Genomic DNA, 16,362 nt, shown 5'->3' with positions numbered 1-16,362 from the left:
GCTCTATGGTCTGTCTGTGTGGTGGGTGGCATGTCCCAGCCCCACGTGCCCTGGATAGCAGAAGCCCGTCTTCATCCTTCGCTCAAGATAAAGGCTCCAGGCTTGTCTCTGCAGAGGTGTCTTCAGGGGTGAGAAATGGCTATTGCCACGCCTCCAGTCATCTCAGATAGACACATGCACCCCAGCTAAAGCCACAGTTCTGTGTGAACTTTCCTTGTATACCCCAGAACCCCCAATTTTTCAGCTAAAATGTCCACTCATTTAGACTCCTGCAGCTTGGGAATGAAGCAGGAATTAAAACAAAAGAAAAAAGGGTTCTATCAGTAATTATTTCTGAAATAACAAGCAATTAATTGGGACTGACTGTTATTAAAAACCTATACAGTAGGCAGTAATTAAAAGGCAGCTAACAAGAATTTTGGCACCAGGCTCTGCAGCCACCACTCGACTACTGTATTCCCCTCGTCTGGGGTCTTTTGTTGGAGAAAGGAAAAAAAAGGCTGCTTCATAGTCCTCTAAGAGATACTAATCATATTGAGGATTGCCTGGGGAAGTCAGTGTGGCTGGGCAATGGGGTGACACAACCACAAGTGTGAGGAGCCTAGGAGCACGTGGAGGTTTCTAGATTGGCTGGCAGCCCCCTCAGGATGGTGACATCATGCCTGTGGGAAATGGTTGTGGGGTACTGTCAAATCAGTAGGAAAAGAGCTGAATTGGCTCTTTTGACACAGATTTATCAACCTCTAATGTGTCAGGAGCTCTGGGCGATGCATTTATACAAATTATTTCCTTTACTCCTCCTAACAGCCTTAGGAAGGAGGTGCCATTAGGAACTGCTTTCTGTATGAGGGCAAGTTGGCTCAGAGAGATGAGGTCACCTGTGGAGACTCACCTGGCCACAGTACAGAGTGAAGCCAGGGTTGGAACCCAGAGGAAGGGAGATTTGGGGTCATTTTCTTGCAGGCAACAGGGCGATGTAAGGCAGGGATTCAAATCAGCTGGATGTTGTTGCCTGACGAGATTGTTATCAAAATATCCCATGCCTCAGTTTTCGTATCTGTAGAGTGGGAACAATCATGCCTATCTAGCAGGTTTACTGTAAAGACTATGCAACATATTGCGTATAAAGCATTTAACGCAGTGATTAGTACACAATAAATGCTCATTAAATGCCAGTTATTGTTACAGATGCTGCTTAGATGCTTTCACAAGCAGCGCTGAGTGTTGATAAAACTCATTGTCTGAGCATGGCAGAGTTTTTGCAATAGTGGAAGTTGTGGAAGTCTCAGCAGAGTATCTGTCTGCCTGTGTCCCTTGGGAAAGAGGGCAAAGAAACCCAATGGGCCGGCTCTACTCTGAGGCCACTGCCCTGGTGTCCCGGGCAGTGGGAGGCTGGCCAAGCTCCCAGACAGCCTGTCTCGGGCCTGGAGCACAGAGCCGTTGCCTCACCAGCTTGTAATGAGCTGCGTCTCCATCCTGATTAGAGGAACAATCCTCACTCAGAAAGACTCGGGGGGAAGGAAGTGACAGTGTTGTGGGGACAGGGCATAACCGGGCCTCCTGAGGAGGGGCTGGCTTCTGGGGAGCTGGTGACTTGGGCTGTTGACTTGAGGTCACAGCCCAAGATGGTGCCCCTCCCTAGGGAGGAGGCTGAGCAGACCCCACCAGGGCAAGTCTGGGTCAGAGCAGGAGACACGCTGGGGCCCGCCCAGGCCTCTGTCTGCAAGCCTGGGAGGCAGCTGCTCTCGAGCTCTGGTTTGCCAAGAAGGGTAAGCAAGGAAACCAGCATTCTCTGGGCACCTCCTAGGCATCAGGCCTGATGCCAGCCCTATGACATCAACACCGTCATCAACATCGTCCTATTAAATAAAATGTTAAGGCACCGACTCTTCCAAAACTGTGGATTGCAGTCCATTACTGGGTTATGAAAACAGTTTGGTGGGTGACAAATAACATTTTTAAAATAATATGATAAAAAAAAAAACACAGAAAGTTTCAGAGTGCATTGCACAGAGCAAGGATCAGTATAGTTTTGTAGAAGTTTCATTTCTTTAAAATGCATGTGTGTGTTTGGGAGTTAGTTATAATGGGGATAGAAATCATGCCCAGTTTATAGAGTTGCCCTAGGGATTGAATGAGTTAATATTTTAAGTGCTTAAAGCAATGGAGCAGAGGCTGCCAGCACCCAGCCATGTCCCGTTGGAGACAGTTCAGTTTCTTTGTACCCGCCAACGGTTTCCTGAGTCTCCTTCTCCCTCCCTCTCTGGCCGTGGAATCTGCTCAGCCCAAGTGCAGGGCAGGTGAAGGGTGGTAGAATTAATGCCCCAGGCATGACCCTCAGCCTATGAGGACTGGGAGGTGGTGGATAAACACCTTAGCCTCCTGACCCCCCAGCACAACAATTCTGAGGCATGTCCCCCACAGCCTCTCAGGGGGACAACTGAGCCCCAGTTGTCCACAGACACAACTTGCCTTCCCTGTCTCCTTTCCTTTCTCTCACTGCTGTCTGGGATCCTCTCCCAGACAAACTTCTTGCATCTGTATCTTTGTCGTGGTGCCTAATCTTATTTTGGATGAACTCAGTGTAAGACAAGCAGATTCTGGCACAAAATAAGTACTCAATAAACGTTAGTTTGTATGAATTGTGTTCATCTCGGGATAGAATCTATGTAAATGCTTTATATGCATCATCTCATTTAATTTTCACCCCAACCCTATAAGGTAGGAACTGTGATTGTCCCCATTTTCCAGATAAGAAAACTGAGGCTTAGAAAAGTTAAGCACTTTACTCAAGGTCTTATAGATAGAAAGGGGAGAGATCCATTCTGAACCCATATGTGTTTTAAAGCCCTGTTCTCAACCTCTGCACCCCATTTAATCCACACCACCACCCTGCTGGTTAGTTTCTCCTGTCACTCCCGTTTTATAGATGTGGAGAAGGGAAGTCCAGGGAAGATGAGCACTCAATTCCCACACGCTTCACTGCCAGATTGGGACCAGAACCTGGCATTCCGACTCCTGGCTCTGTGCTTCCCATGACAATGGGCTGCCTCCCAGCACCCTGGAAAGGGTGGGCATGGGAGAAATCCCTTCCTTAAAAAAATCCCTGTGGTAGAAATGGGCCAGCTATTTGTCAAACCTGTGACACATGAGAGAGAGGTAGGATGTGCATGAAAAGAAGGAGCAGGTTCACCAGGACTTCCAGACAGATAGAGGTCTGTCCTAATGCTTGTGTCTCGACTTCAACTTCTCAGCCTGTTAATGGGAGCTGATGAACTGGTATTAAGTCCCTCTACTCACCGTCGGCTTCAACTTTCATCTTCCCATCCTTATTTCCAGCAGCCCACCATTCACACCAAAGTGCCCTGGGTTCTATGTGCCTTTGGTGTGAACCACCCCTGCATAAAGTTCCCTGTGACTATTCACTGAGCACAGACTATATGCCAGGCAAAATTCTACCTCTCAGTATCTCAATTTCCTCATCTAGTAAATCGGGATAATCTTAGTATCCTCTTCATGGGTTACTATGAGGATTAGATGAGCTAATTGTGCAAACCATATATCTGACAAAGGACTCAAATATAGCATATATAAAGGACTCTTGCAACTCTACATTAAAAAAACAATACCAGTACAGCCACTATGGAAAACAGCATGAAGTTTCCTCAAAAAATTAAAAACAGAACTACCATATGATCCTGCAATTCCACTTCTGGGTATTTACTCAAAGAAAATGAAAACATTAATTTGAATACATATGCACCCCCATGTTCACTGCAGCATTATTTATAATAAACAAGATATGAACACAACCTAAGTGTCCATCTCCAGATGAACGGATAAAAAAATAAATGTGGTGTATATATACAATGGAATACTACTCAGACATAAAAAGGACATCCTGCCATTTGCAACAACATGGATGGAACTTGATGGTATTATGATAAGAAAGATAATTTAGAGAAAAACAAATGCTGTATAATCTCCTTTATATGTGGAATCTTAAAAACAAAAACAAAAACAAAAAAATGAGCTGACAGATGCAGAAAACAGATTGGTGGTTACCAGGGGTGGGGATGAGGGGTGGATGAAATGAGTGAAGGGAGTCAAAAGGTCCAAACTTACAGTTATACAATAAATAAATCATGAGAGTACAACATTTGGCATAGTGACTAGTTAAAAATATTGTTTTGCGTGTTTAAAAGTTGCCAGGAGAATAGATCTTAAAAGTCTTCATTACAAGAAAAGATTCTCTAACTCTACTGTGATGGATGTTAACTAGACTTACTGTGGTGATCATTTCACAATATGTACATATATTGAATCATCATGATAGAGACCTGAAACTAATGTTTCATGTCAATTATACCTCAGTTAGAAAACTGAACAAAATAAAACAATCCAATTAGAAAATGGGTGAATGACATGAATGGATATTTTAACAAAGAGGATATACAGATGGTGAATGAGCACATGAAAAGATATTCAACATCACTAGCTATTAGGAACATGTAAAATAAGACCGTGATGAGATATCACTATGCACCCATTAGGACAACTAAAATAAAAAAATAGTGATAACACCAAATGGCAGAGATGTGGAGAAAGTGAATTGCTCATATGTTGCTGGTGGGAATGTAGAATGGTACAGCCACTCTGGGAAAGTGACTCTTTCTTAAAAAATTAAACATGCACTTATATAAACCAACAATTGCACTCTTGGGCATTTATCCCAGAGAAATGGAGACATGTTCACATAAAAACCTATACACAAATGTTTCCAGAAGCTTTATTTGCAATAGCCCCAAACTGGAAACAACCTAAATGTCTTTCAATGGTTAAACTATGGTACATCCATACCGTGGAATATTAGTCAGCACCAACAAAGGAATGAACTCTTGACCCACACAACAACTTAGACGGATTATGCCCAGTGAAAAAATTCCGATCTTACAAGGTCGCATACTGTGTCATCCCATTTAGATAACGTTGAAATAACAAAATTGTGCAGATAGAAAATACATTAACAGTTGCCAGAGTGAAGGGTAGGTGTTAAGAGAAGGGTGGGTGTTACTGCAAAGGGGTAGCATAAAGGAGGTCTTTGTGGAGAGGAACTAGATCTGTACCTTGACTGTGGTGGTGGTTACATGAGTATAAACGAGTGATAAAATGACACAGAACTAATACCAATGTCAGTTTCCTGGCTTTGATACTGCACTATAACTATGTAACCACTGGAGAAAACTGGGTGAAGGGTACAGGGATTTCTCTGTACTATTTTGTAACTTCCTGCAAACCTATGTTTTAAATGAGCAACTCGTAAAGCGTTTAGATCAGTGCTTAAGTGAACAGTACTTAATCAATGTTAGCTCATTATTATGATTCCATCGTCGTTATTACTTCACGCAGTCATCTTATTTGATGCTCACAATAAGGTTGTGAGAAAAAGTTTTTTATTTATCTCCATTTTATAGGCTGGGATACTAAGACTCAGACACGTTGGATAACTTATCTAAGTTTACATATCTAGAAAGACCTAAGATAGGAATTAACGCCAAAATCCATGGACTTCTCACATATGTGCTGGCACAAAGACCAGTCAGATAAAAAAATATTTGCCCTAGTCAAGCTTATAACATAGTGAGGGAAATAAGAGATTCAACTCAAACCCAAGCAGAACGTCATATATTCTGTATAAGTTATTTTGGAGCACAGGGGAGAGAGGAGTAAAAACATTCCAATTGGGTGATCTGGGAAGGCTTCCTGGAGGAGGTAGCATTTAGAATTGTTTTGATGAATGAGTAGGAGCTTGGTAGGTATAAAAGTGGGTAGTGGTGCAGGAAAAGGCATTCCAAGCAGAGAGAACCTGATCATTGAGGGGTAGGCATGCTTGTAGAACAGTGACAAGCACAAGGTAGCTGAAGCAGATGGCATGTGACCAAAGGCAGATGAAAATTAAGAAAAAGCAGAGGGCAGTCAATGAAGAGGGCTCTGAATGACAAGCTAGGGATTGGACTTGTCCTCCCAGGTTTTGCTCACTGTGGCCTCCAAAGTCTGCTGTGGAAACCAAAAGGCCAATGTCTAAAGAGTATATTCAATAAAAACAGTGCATACAACAACAACAACAAATACATCTATTTAATATGCTGAAAAAATTGGGCAGAGCTTCACAGTGGTGAAGGTCCCAGGAAGCAAGGAGCCCTTCCACCTCAGGACCCCAAGATATTGTCTTCCAGGGTCCTCCCAAAGCCCAGTTGTAGCAGATCCTGAAGGCAAACCTTGGCCTCTTGTGGGTCCTGGGCCCCACAACAGTTATTCTGGGCTTTGGAGCTTTATCTTTCAACAATAAGTCATGAACCCTATTACACTTGTAACTTTTTATCATCCCTCCCCAAAAATAACCTCTATGTGGTCAGGATCCAGATATGTTTGGGTCACTGTTGAACCCAGCTTACAGCTAGAGGTTTTTATATTCAATTCCATTCTATCAATACAATGTCAATTTATCAGGCACCTGTCCTGGGGATAGGAGGTGAAAGAGCAAGATGCAGTCCCTTAGTGGAGAAGAGAGGCAACCATGGCATGCCACTCACGGGGCAATGGCAGTGCCAACCATCTAGAGACAAATGGATGAGAAACTACCCTGGACTACGACAGGTGGAGACAGTCACATCTGTATAACTTATCTTTAAAAATGTGGAGGTGAAGCCTCATTCTTGATGAGCATGGGAGTTGTTGATCATGGTGTTCAGGAAGTTTAATGGGGCCAAATTGAGACACGGTTTATTTTTCCATCCCAGTAAATTTATTGCGATGGTGACAATAAGACCTGTAACTTTTTGCTAGGGTTGTAAGTGAAATTTAGATGTAATACAACTGTAATATTAGAAATATATTAAGAAATAATACATTTTAAATCATTGGCCAAGATAGCAATGTACTTTCTGCAATTCAGCTTCTAGAGCCCTGAAGTCAATTATTTGAAGAAACTAGATTCCAAAGATTCTAGTGGGATACTTTTCGAAGTATGTCATCAGTATGTCTGTATTCGAGTGGAGATAAAAGAAGCCCAACTAAGAAAACTGTGACAAGGCTGATGGACAAAACAACTGTGGATTAAATACGAGATCTTTGAAAAAAGACTATCTTGAAGATAAGTCTTGATTCAAGCTTTAGGGAGCTAAGGTGACTTCGATGAGCAGTGGAATGAATCACAACATGTAAAATTTCTTAAATAAACATCTGTTGACTTAACATGTGGAGATGGTATTTCTTGCCTGTGGATCTTTGCAGTCAGGTTGTTGCTTGAATAACTTCCTCACCTCTCACTACTACTTCGGTTTGCCTTTACCAGACTGCCCCTAGGGCCTGGCTTAGCCAATGCTATTAGAAAATGGATTTTGAGCTGTAAAGGACAGCTTTTGCAGATGCGTACTTAGGCTTTGGAAGGATGAATTGGATTAAAAGAAGCAGCTGAAAAGGACGTCAGAGACCCTCTGGGACAATTGCTTTCAACCTGGGTTTTCTGGAGCCTAAGGGTTCTGCAGAGGTGCCCAGGTGGGCTGGGAGACAGCCCTGGGGAAGGGAATGCTGAGGGCCTGGGCTCAGAGTCTCTACCTGTTTCAGCTAGAAGAGCTCAATGTGACTTTTCTTACACTTTGAATTTCCAAATATGTTAGAAGAAAAGTTCAATGGTTTAAGGCTTAAAACCCATTAAGCTAGTCCAATACAATCATCACCATCATCATCACGATCATCATTGTCATCATTTTTTATACAATAGCTGATTTTGAGTGTTTTGCATGTGTCACTGTTAAAAGTGCATTACCTACATTATTTCAGTTAATCCTCACAGCAACTCTAAAAGGTAGGTACTATTATTACCCCATCTTACAAAGGAGAAGACTCGGGCCCAGAGGTTAAGTAATTTGACCAAAGCACATAGATCATAAGTGATAGAGCCTGTCTTTAAACCCTCATTGCTGGCTCCTGAACCTGCACAATTTCCCCCTACAAGGTACTGAGGAAGGTGAGGCCCAGAGAGAGGCAGGGACCTGCCCCAAGCCCAACAGTGGGCTCGGGGGCAGAGCCATTCTCCCTCAGAGCTTCTTCCCCCTGACATGCTCCTTCCCTCTCTCCCTCTTCATCCTTTGGTGTGCCTCCTGGAACAGACTCAGAAGCGGCTTTAAATAGACCATCCCTTGGTTACCAGCATCTGCGTTTCCATGCTGGGAGCAGTGAAGGAGACAGAACTGCAGTGGCTGATCTGCTTTGGCGACCCCTATTCTGAACGGGGCTGGGGCTCTTTTTTGGCTTGTAGCCTCCACTCTAGTTGAAGTTGAGGGCTTTGGCATGGCATTCCAGGCATTTCACAGTCTGTACTCTGTCTGTCCAGCCTCACCTCCATCTGCTCCTCTACATACTCTCTTGCTATTGTATATGTGTATATCCTATTCCTTTGCCCATGATGCTCCCTCTGCTAGAATACCCTTCTTGCCTTACTGGCCTGGCATACTCCTGCTCTGATGTCCCCTTTCTAGGGTCCTGATCTCCCTCCCAAGGGAGAATCAATCACATCCTTTCTGTCGTGGCACACACCACCCAGTACTCTAACCATTGACTCCACTTATTGATTCAAAGACATGCAGGTTGTCCCACCGTTATGCTACTAAAATCAGGATAGTTCTTATAATCCATGCTTCTCAGTAATTTAGAAGTATTTCTTGCCTCTTGAAACACTGTTAGGATCCAGGAAATATAGGACTTCTTTGTCTCCCTCCAAGACTGAGCTCACCCGGGTTGGGGGCCATGACTATGTGTCTCTGGACCCCCACTAATCAGTATAGGAAGACACAGAGGAGGGACCAGGTGGTGGCAAGTTGTGGTTGGATGGTGCCTTTTGTGCCCAGGTCACCATGGGAGCCCTGAGGGGCTCTAAGCTCTGGGGCATCCTAGAGGCTCAGGAGAGCCTCCAACCATTTGCCTACTGCCCATTGAGTGCATGCACTGCCTCGTGGCACATGCCCTGGAGAGAAACATGGGCAAAAACAGCAGACTTCATTTTCCCTTGTGTTAGTTAGCTAGGGCTGCCATAGCAAAGTACCCGAGTGGCTTAAATCAGCGGTCCCCAACCTTTTTGGCACCAGGAACCGGTGTTCCTATGAGAATCTAATGCCTAATGATCTGAGGTGGAGCTGAGGTGGTGATGCTAGCTCTGGGGAGAGGCTGCAAAAACAGATGAAGCTTTGCTTGCTTGCTGCTTACCTCCTGCTGTGTGGCCTGATTCCTAACAGGCCACAGATCAGTACTGGTCCATGGCCCTGGGGTTCGAGACCCCTGGCTTAAACAACAGAAATTTATTTTCTCACAATTCTGGAGGCCGGAAATCTAAGATCAAGGTGTCAGCAAGGTTAGCTCCTTCTGAGGCCTCTGCCCTTGGTTTGTAGATGGCCACCTTCTTCCTGTATCTTCACACAGTCTTGTCTCCATGCAAGTATTTGTGTCTTCTTATAAGGACACCAGAGTCATATTAAAGTAGGACCCACTCCAATGATCTCATTTTAATTTAATGACCTCTTCAAAGACCCTATCTCCAAATATAGTTACATTCTGAGGTTCTGGGATTTAGCACTTCAACATATGGATTTTAGGGAGACACAATTTGGCTCATCATGTCCCTCAAAGGTTGGGAAGCATGTCAGTCTAAAACATACCAAACCCCATGCTCTGCCTCTACTTTCCTCTTTCTGAAGTAGTCACAATACCTGACCAGTTCTTAGCCCTTAGCTTTCTTGAATTTCCAAGAGAATTTTCTACCATATCCTCTTCTGACTGGTCTACCAATTTCTGTTCTCATCTATTTCTTTCCAGGCTTCAATCACCTCCTTATCCAGGCTGTCTGAACTAAATTGCCATTAGCAGTTGTCCACCACTTCTCTTAGAGCTTCACCCTTATGTGTAAAATATAGGAATCTTAGCCTTGATGAGATCTCTCAAGAACATGGGACTTGGCTTACTGTCGCCCTTCCCCTTGCCTATGGCATGCCTTCCTGTAGAATCCAATGCCAGGCAGTCACTGTCATGTGGGTTGGCTTGTGAGCTGGGTCACATTTGTGTTTGTGGGCCTACACGTCTCCTAAGGGAACTTCTAGCCAGAAATCCTGTGGATTCTTAGGGACACTATCCATATACTAGATGGCTCTGAATGGTCTCAAGTTTATATAATTATTATCTCTTCAATAAAAGCAATCCATAAATTAAATAAGTAACTAAAAGTGTCTAGATTCTTTGGGGGGAACATTTGACCAAACCTTGGACTCTGGGCCCAACAAGTACTTTCTCCATGTGATCTGAAGCAGTTGACCAGGAATCTGGTCTTTCTATTTGGTAGCCCAAGCCAAGGAACAAAGGAACAGAACTGGTAGGATATTCATTCATTCATTCCTTTCATTCAAACATGGACTGAGCACTCACTATATGCTCGATATTGCTCTCAGGGCTGAGGATTCACAGACAAAGATAGTGATAGCCCTCACAGTGCTAGACCCTATGGCACCCTATTTATTTAATTCTTTATGGCCTCAATTTTGGTACATTTTCCTCTCTGTAGCAAATATTACTCATCGTTCACTAAAATCCATATTCTCCTCCCACAGTATACGATTGTCCATGCGAAGGGGTTTCCGAGCAAGCGACTTCAGTTCCCAGTCCTCTTTGCATCTAAGTGTGGCCATGTGACCTCAACGAGGGAATGTAAAAAGTCATACGAGTCATTTCTAGGCCAAGGCTTTTATGAAATGTGTGCTCCTTCTCCACGTTCTTTTTTACCTTCCATTGTCTAAATGCAGGTTATCTATTTCAAGACTCTAGAGAGGATGATGAAGGTACAAGATGGAAAGAGCCTGGGTTCCTGAGTCATTGCATGGAGGAGAGCCACTTACTGACCAGAAATGTCAGCCTTGGACTATTTTGTGAATGAGAACTAAATTTCTATTGTCTTTGAATCTTTGCACATTTTGGAATCTCTTTGTTGTAGAAGCTTATATTACCCTGACACAACCTTTAAGTGAAGTCAGCCTCATTGCTATACCGGTTCAAATATGTCTCTGTATCTCCACTGCCTACCTTCAGAAGATTTCTGGGATGTGGGTACCCAAAGGAAATCATCAGCAGCTGGTAACCAGCCCTTCTTCTAAGCCAGATGACTTTAATGCAAACTAAGAGTTTTCTATAAGATGACTTAAAAATCCTGGTAAAATAAGCTTTCAGAATTTAAGAAAAAATTGCAAGGCTTCTCTGAGAATCAACTCTCAAATACCATATTCTTTTGCCTGGGAAATCAGTCTGGGTTCAGGACAATTTCCGAAACAGCCAGGAACCCTTTTCTGGGATTCAGTACCCCCTGGTTGTTGCTTATTGAGGGAGCTGGCAGAGTAAGGACCACTGGCAAAGACAAATTAGCAAGTAATGGAATCCCAGCCCCCCATTTGGGTCAACAGCATGAGTCAGTGTGCTACAGAAATAAAGAAATCCCATTCATAAATTTTCCCTTGCCCCAGCTTAAGAGCTTTCAAAGTCATAAAGTCTACATAAAGCCAGAGACCTACAATTGTCCAATTAGAGGTTTTATCCAGGGAAACACACACTTTCGAAGTCATAGTTTGGTCCCTATGCCAGAAGCATAGCTGAGCTGCTTTGGTGTGCTGTACTTCTGGGTTTTATAGAAATTTCCACTTCAGTGAGACAGGACAGAAAACTTCTTGGAGACTCTCACCACCCCCCTCTCCCCTGCAGTGCGGTCCATGAGGGGCCTAGAGATACCGAAAGCTAACCGTTGCCAATGTGAGAATTCAGGAAAAGCTGGAGTCAACTTAAACCAGCTGATCTGGAAAGAAAGTAACGACTCAGCGCTTACTATTTACTATCGTTAAGTGTCAGGTCCTGCTCTAAATACATAGTACACATTATTGCACTGACTCTTTTATATTACTCTACTTCCTCCCATCTTCCTGACGAGGGAAGTGAGACGTGGAGAAGTCAACTGACACGCTCAAGATTGTATGCCTCAGTGAGTGTGACGGGGCCCAGATTTGAACTCAGGTCTAATAATTCTAAACTACTTCAACCTCTACATGCTGTTGCCACTCACGATCCCAGGGCTTCACTCTCTCCATGTAGCCATGTAAGCCGCTTTGGAAAGGACAGATGGCCGTCAAGGTAGGGCACGTCATGAACAGAGGGGGCGCAGCTTAAAAGTGTGACTACTGAAGGGAGCCAGGCCTGGAGAGAGTTCCCAGTATTTGCCAGGCACTGTGCTAGCATCTTACTTAGATCATCATGCTAAATCCTTAGAGCAGTCCTCCAAAATAAAGTATTATTATGCCCATTTTACAACTGAGGCAACTGAGGCTCAGAGAGATGAAGAGCTTTCCCCAGACCACATGACTAGGAAGTGGTGGAGAGTCTGCCTGAACAGAGTTCTTGCTCACAAACATTGTGCTACACACTAATCTCACCTACCTATGCATCGTATGCCTTTTAGTCACGGGAGGGATTTTTTTGTCAAATTCCAACTCCACCCGCACACATTTAATTGATTATGTCCTTGACAGTCCTGGATGTTGAGGCCTCCACACTGATATTGACTTTTAGGCCACTTACTAGCTGAGCAATCTTGAGAGTGTCCAAAACCTATCAGAGGGGACATGGTTTCTGCTCTCCTGGGATTCACCATCTAGACCAGGGGTTGGCAAACTTTTCCTGTAAAAAGCCAGGGAGTAAATAAATATTTTAGGCTTTGAGGTCCATCTAATTTCTGCAAGGCAACTGCTCAGCTCTGCCAGTGTATTGTGAAAGCAGCCGTAGACCATACCTAAATGAATGCATGGGGCCAGATTTGACCCACGGGCCCAAGTATGCAGCTCCACAATCTAGGTGGTCAAAATATTCTCCAAGTAAGTGTTAAGTTCCCATTGTGTAAGTGCTGCAAGGGAAAGGTATCATGGCTCTGAGAGTTTATTCCCCAGGAACTGGTCTCAGAGGGCACAGTGCCTTGGATAAGGTCACTTCATGAGTCAGGGCAGGGCAAGGACTAAAGTCCAGGCCTCCTGCTCTTCTCTGGGGACACCCCTGCACATGCTGCCTCCCTGGCCAACGGGTAGTCTCCTGCGGAAACTGAGGCCAGTCTTGCGGCCCTGCTACAAGGGAAGTGACAAAGGGCTGCACTCAGAGAGCAGCCCAGGGTTTCTGCAAAGGCCTGGCTTAACCTCTCACTGGGGCCAAGAGGCTTCCACCAGCAAATCACGGGCTTGTTTTTCTCCAGCAGGGCCTGGCTCTCGCAGCACCTTTTGTGAAGCTGGCACAACAGCTGCAGCAGCACGCGCCACGTTAATTTATTAAAATCCCAACTTGTGAAAGCTGAGCTCGCGGGCAGAGCTGGAGGAGGCAGAGGCTGCACTGGAGATGCTGTGTTGCAGCCACAAAAGGAAATGCTGGCGAGGCCTTCGGAGGAGGGGTGGTTGGCGGGGCGGGGACGCTGCTGGATTTAATAGCAGGAATACGAGTCATTTGTCTTATTGTAAAATAGATGTGTGTTTGGACGCAGAAAACGCTCTGGATCCTTTCTTTCCTCCCCTTGCAGGCATGAAAAGCCTGAAGCAAAACAAAATGCTGCTGATTTCGAGGCTATTTTGGGCGCCTGTAGCTGATTGTCTGCTTCCAAGGCCCTCGGCACATGCTGCCTTCCCAAAGAAAGGTTTTAACAAATTGAAATGAGAAATGAATGAGCATCTTGCTGCTGCTGCTGCTGCCGCCGCTGCCATCAGAGCAAAAGGCAGTCCCTAAAGGCCGGGCTTGGCCCATGTCGCTCAATTCTTCCTTCTCTTCCAGATGCCCACCCACCCCACACCTCCTGCCCGCACGGTGCTGGCTGGCGCCTGGGCTAGGCTGCCCACCCCATGCCAGGAAGCTATTTACCAAAGGAAATAACTCTGATAAAGGGATAAAAATAGCCAGCAATGATGGAAAACATTTTGTTGAGAGATCTGTTGACAAGAGAGGAAATAGAGCTGTGAAAAAGATAGCTGGTGAAGGACACAGAGGGAGAAGGGGCTGTTGGCTCTGACGGTCTAGGGAACCAAGAAGTGGCTGGGGCAGAGCCCAGAGGCCAAGACAGCCACATGGATGGTTTTGTCCAAATGGCCCATCTTCCCTCTTGGTCAGTGGCCCCAACCCTGTGCTATGTCACCCAGCCTCAAGGCAGTAAAGGAGTGTGAGCTGGCAAGTTCCTTTGTGTAGGATGAACATCTCTGAAATGCAGCTCCGTCAAGGAAGCAAGTAGAGTGCAGGGTAGAGGCTAACCCAGAATTTGGCTTTTGGAGTTCTGCCACTTATGAACACAGTGACCTTGGGCAAGCCACTGACCCTCTCTGAGCCTCAGTTTCTTCACGAGATAAAGATAGTGTTAGATCCACATCATAGGGCTGTGGTGACAGTGCCTGTATACTATAATGTCAGGATTATTGAGGTCATTTGGCCTTTCACTAACATGGATTGATGGCATTCTGCATGCTAGGCACTGTTTAGGAACCCGGGATGCTTTGATACTTTAAGATATTAAATTCCTTTGGGGATGCAGCAGAGAATGGAGAGCCCTTTTTAGAAATATAGAGCCTGCACTGCTTGCCCTGAAACAGCTGAAATGAAGGGCCCCAGAACACATTTCCTGGGCTATGGAGACATCCCATCCAACTCGATGTGCCTACTAGGCACTACGTACTAGAGAGGGAATGACAGAAAGGCTCCGTCTGCCGTTTTGAAACACACAGCCTGGTGGAAAAGACGGGCAGGTAACATTATGTCATTCATCACAAACAGGACAATAACAGAGTTAGATTTCAGAAGGAACCATGAACACTGCCATGGGAGCAGCAGGGAAGGCCTCATGGAGGAGGTGACATGGGCCAAGTCTTGATGTATGCGCAGGAGCTAGACAGGCAGAGAAGAGAGGAAGGCAGTCCCATGAGAAGGAATAAACAGCATAGTATTTGTGAGAAAAATGTCCACAGTTGGTAACGGCTGATGTGCAAGACACAAGGGCTGGTGATAGTCAACACATTTAATAATTAGTATGGCAAAGGACCAAGGAGTCAACAGATTCTGGCCACAGTGCTGGAGAACAGGGTTCTAGAGCTCCTTCCTGTGCCAGGATAGTTAAGCTCTGTTTGTTGCTGGACTGCTGGGAGGTCTGGGGGGCAGGGGCTGGATGGGTAGGGGCTGTTGGGCAGGGGGCACATAGACGGCTCAGGGCAGTGGATATTCACCGACTGGTTTAGAGGTGGGTTATACCAATGTGTGCCAGCTACCCGTCTGCCCCCAAATGGAGAGAGGAATAGAAAGAGAACCCTGAGGAGGGGGCAGAGTCCACTGGGAGATAACGGGCCACCCCAGTGGGCAGAGATGCCGACCCCTACCATGACTTTCATCAAAACACCTCTATTCATAATCGGTTCATATGTGGATCTCCCATTCAAAATTCCACCTGGAGGAAGTATTTTGATGTTAAAAAGATGATTCTTGCAACATAGGTTTCTGTCTTTTGATGAGCATATTAGACATCTGAATTTGTCCCCCTTGGCCTTTGCAGTTACTACCACACTATAGGAGAATCCATCTTAAAAGGTTCTGAAAGCTATCCTTTCTTCTTCATTCCCATGGATACCACCCCAGCTCTGCCCACATCATCTCCTCTCTGGACTAGCACAATCATCTCTTCACAATGAGCCTTCCTCCTTTCTGTCCTGCCTCTCTCGATCTATTTTCTAAATGATGGGCAGAGCGATCTTTCAAAAATACACATCTGATCATGTCCCTGTCCCACCAAAAGCTCCTCCTGGTTTTCAGGAGAAGATACAACTTACTTAGTATGACAACCAAGGTCCTTTATGACCAGCTATCTCTTTAAAGTTTATCCTGTTAGTCATTCCTCTCCTGTAGAGGCAGGATGGACCCATCAAGGCAAGACTTGTGTCCAGGTCAGTTATATTAAGCAAATTTGTCCACCCAAAGAGGAGCTGGGCATCATTATGGGTTAAATCATATTCCCCTCAAAATTCATATACTGAAGCTCAAACTCTCAGGATGTGATTGTACTGGAGATAGAGTCGTTAAAGAGGTAATCAAGTCAAAATGAAGCCTTCAGGGTGGACCATATACCAATTTGACTGATGTCCTTATAAGAAGAGGAAATTAGGACGCACAGAAAGACACCGGGGGCTCCATGTCAAGAGGGAGTAAGAGGGTGGCCATCTGCAAGCCAAAAAGAGAGGCCTACGAGGAAACCAACTCTGCTGTTGTCTTCGTCTT

General features: G+C 45.0%; 1 non-coding gene across 1 annotated transcript; it reads left to right on the top strand.

Annotated features, from left to right (window-relative positions):
• The first annotated feature begins 6,706 nt into the window (after positions 1–6,706).
• On the top strand, positions 6,707–6,840 carry LOC111730588. The gene has a single exon (XR_002776749.1). It is a non-coding gene; the product is annotated as a small nucleolar RNA SNORA1 (small nucleolar RNA).
• The last annotated feature ends 9,522 nt before the right edge of the window (positions 6,841–16,362 follow it).

This window comes from Pteropus vampyrus, unplaced genomic scaffold (genome assembly GCF_000151845.1).
Source record: "Pteropus vampyrus isolate Shadow unplaced genomic scaffold, Pvam_2.0 Scaffold321, whole genome shotgun sequence".
NCBI lineage: Eukaryota > Metazoa > Chordata > Mammalia > Chiroptera > Pteropodidae > Pteropus > Pteropus vampyrus.
Note: the sequence above shows the minus strand (reverse complement) of the source record. Positions and strands in the feature narration are given on the sequence as shown.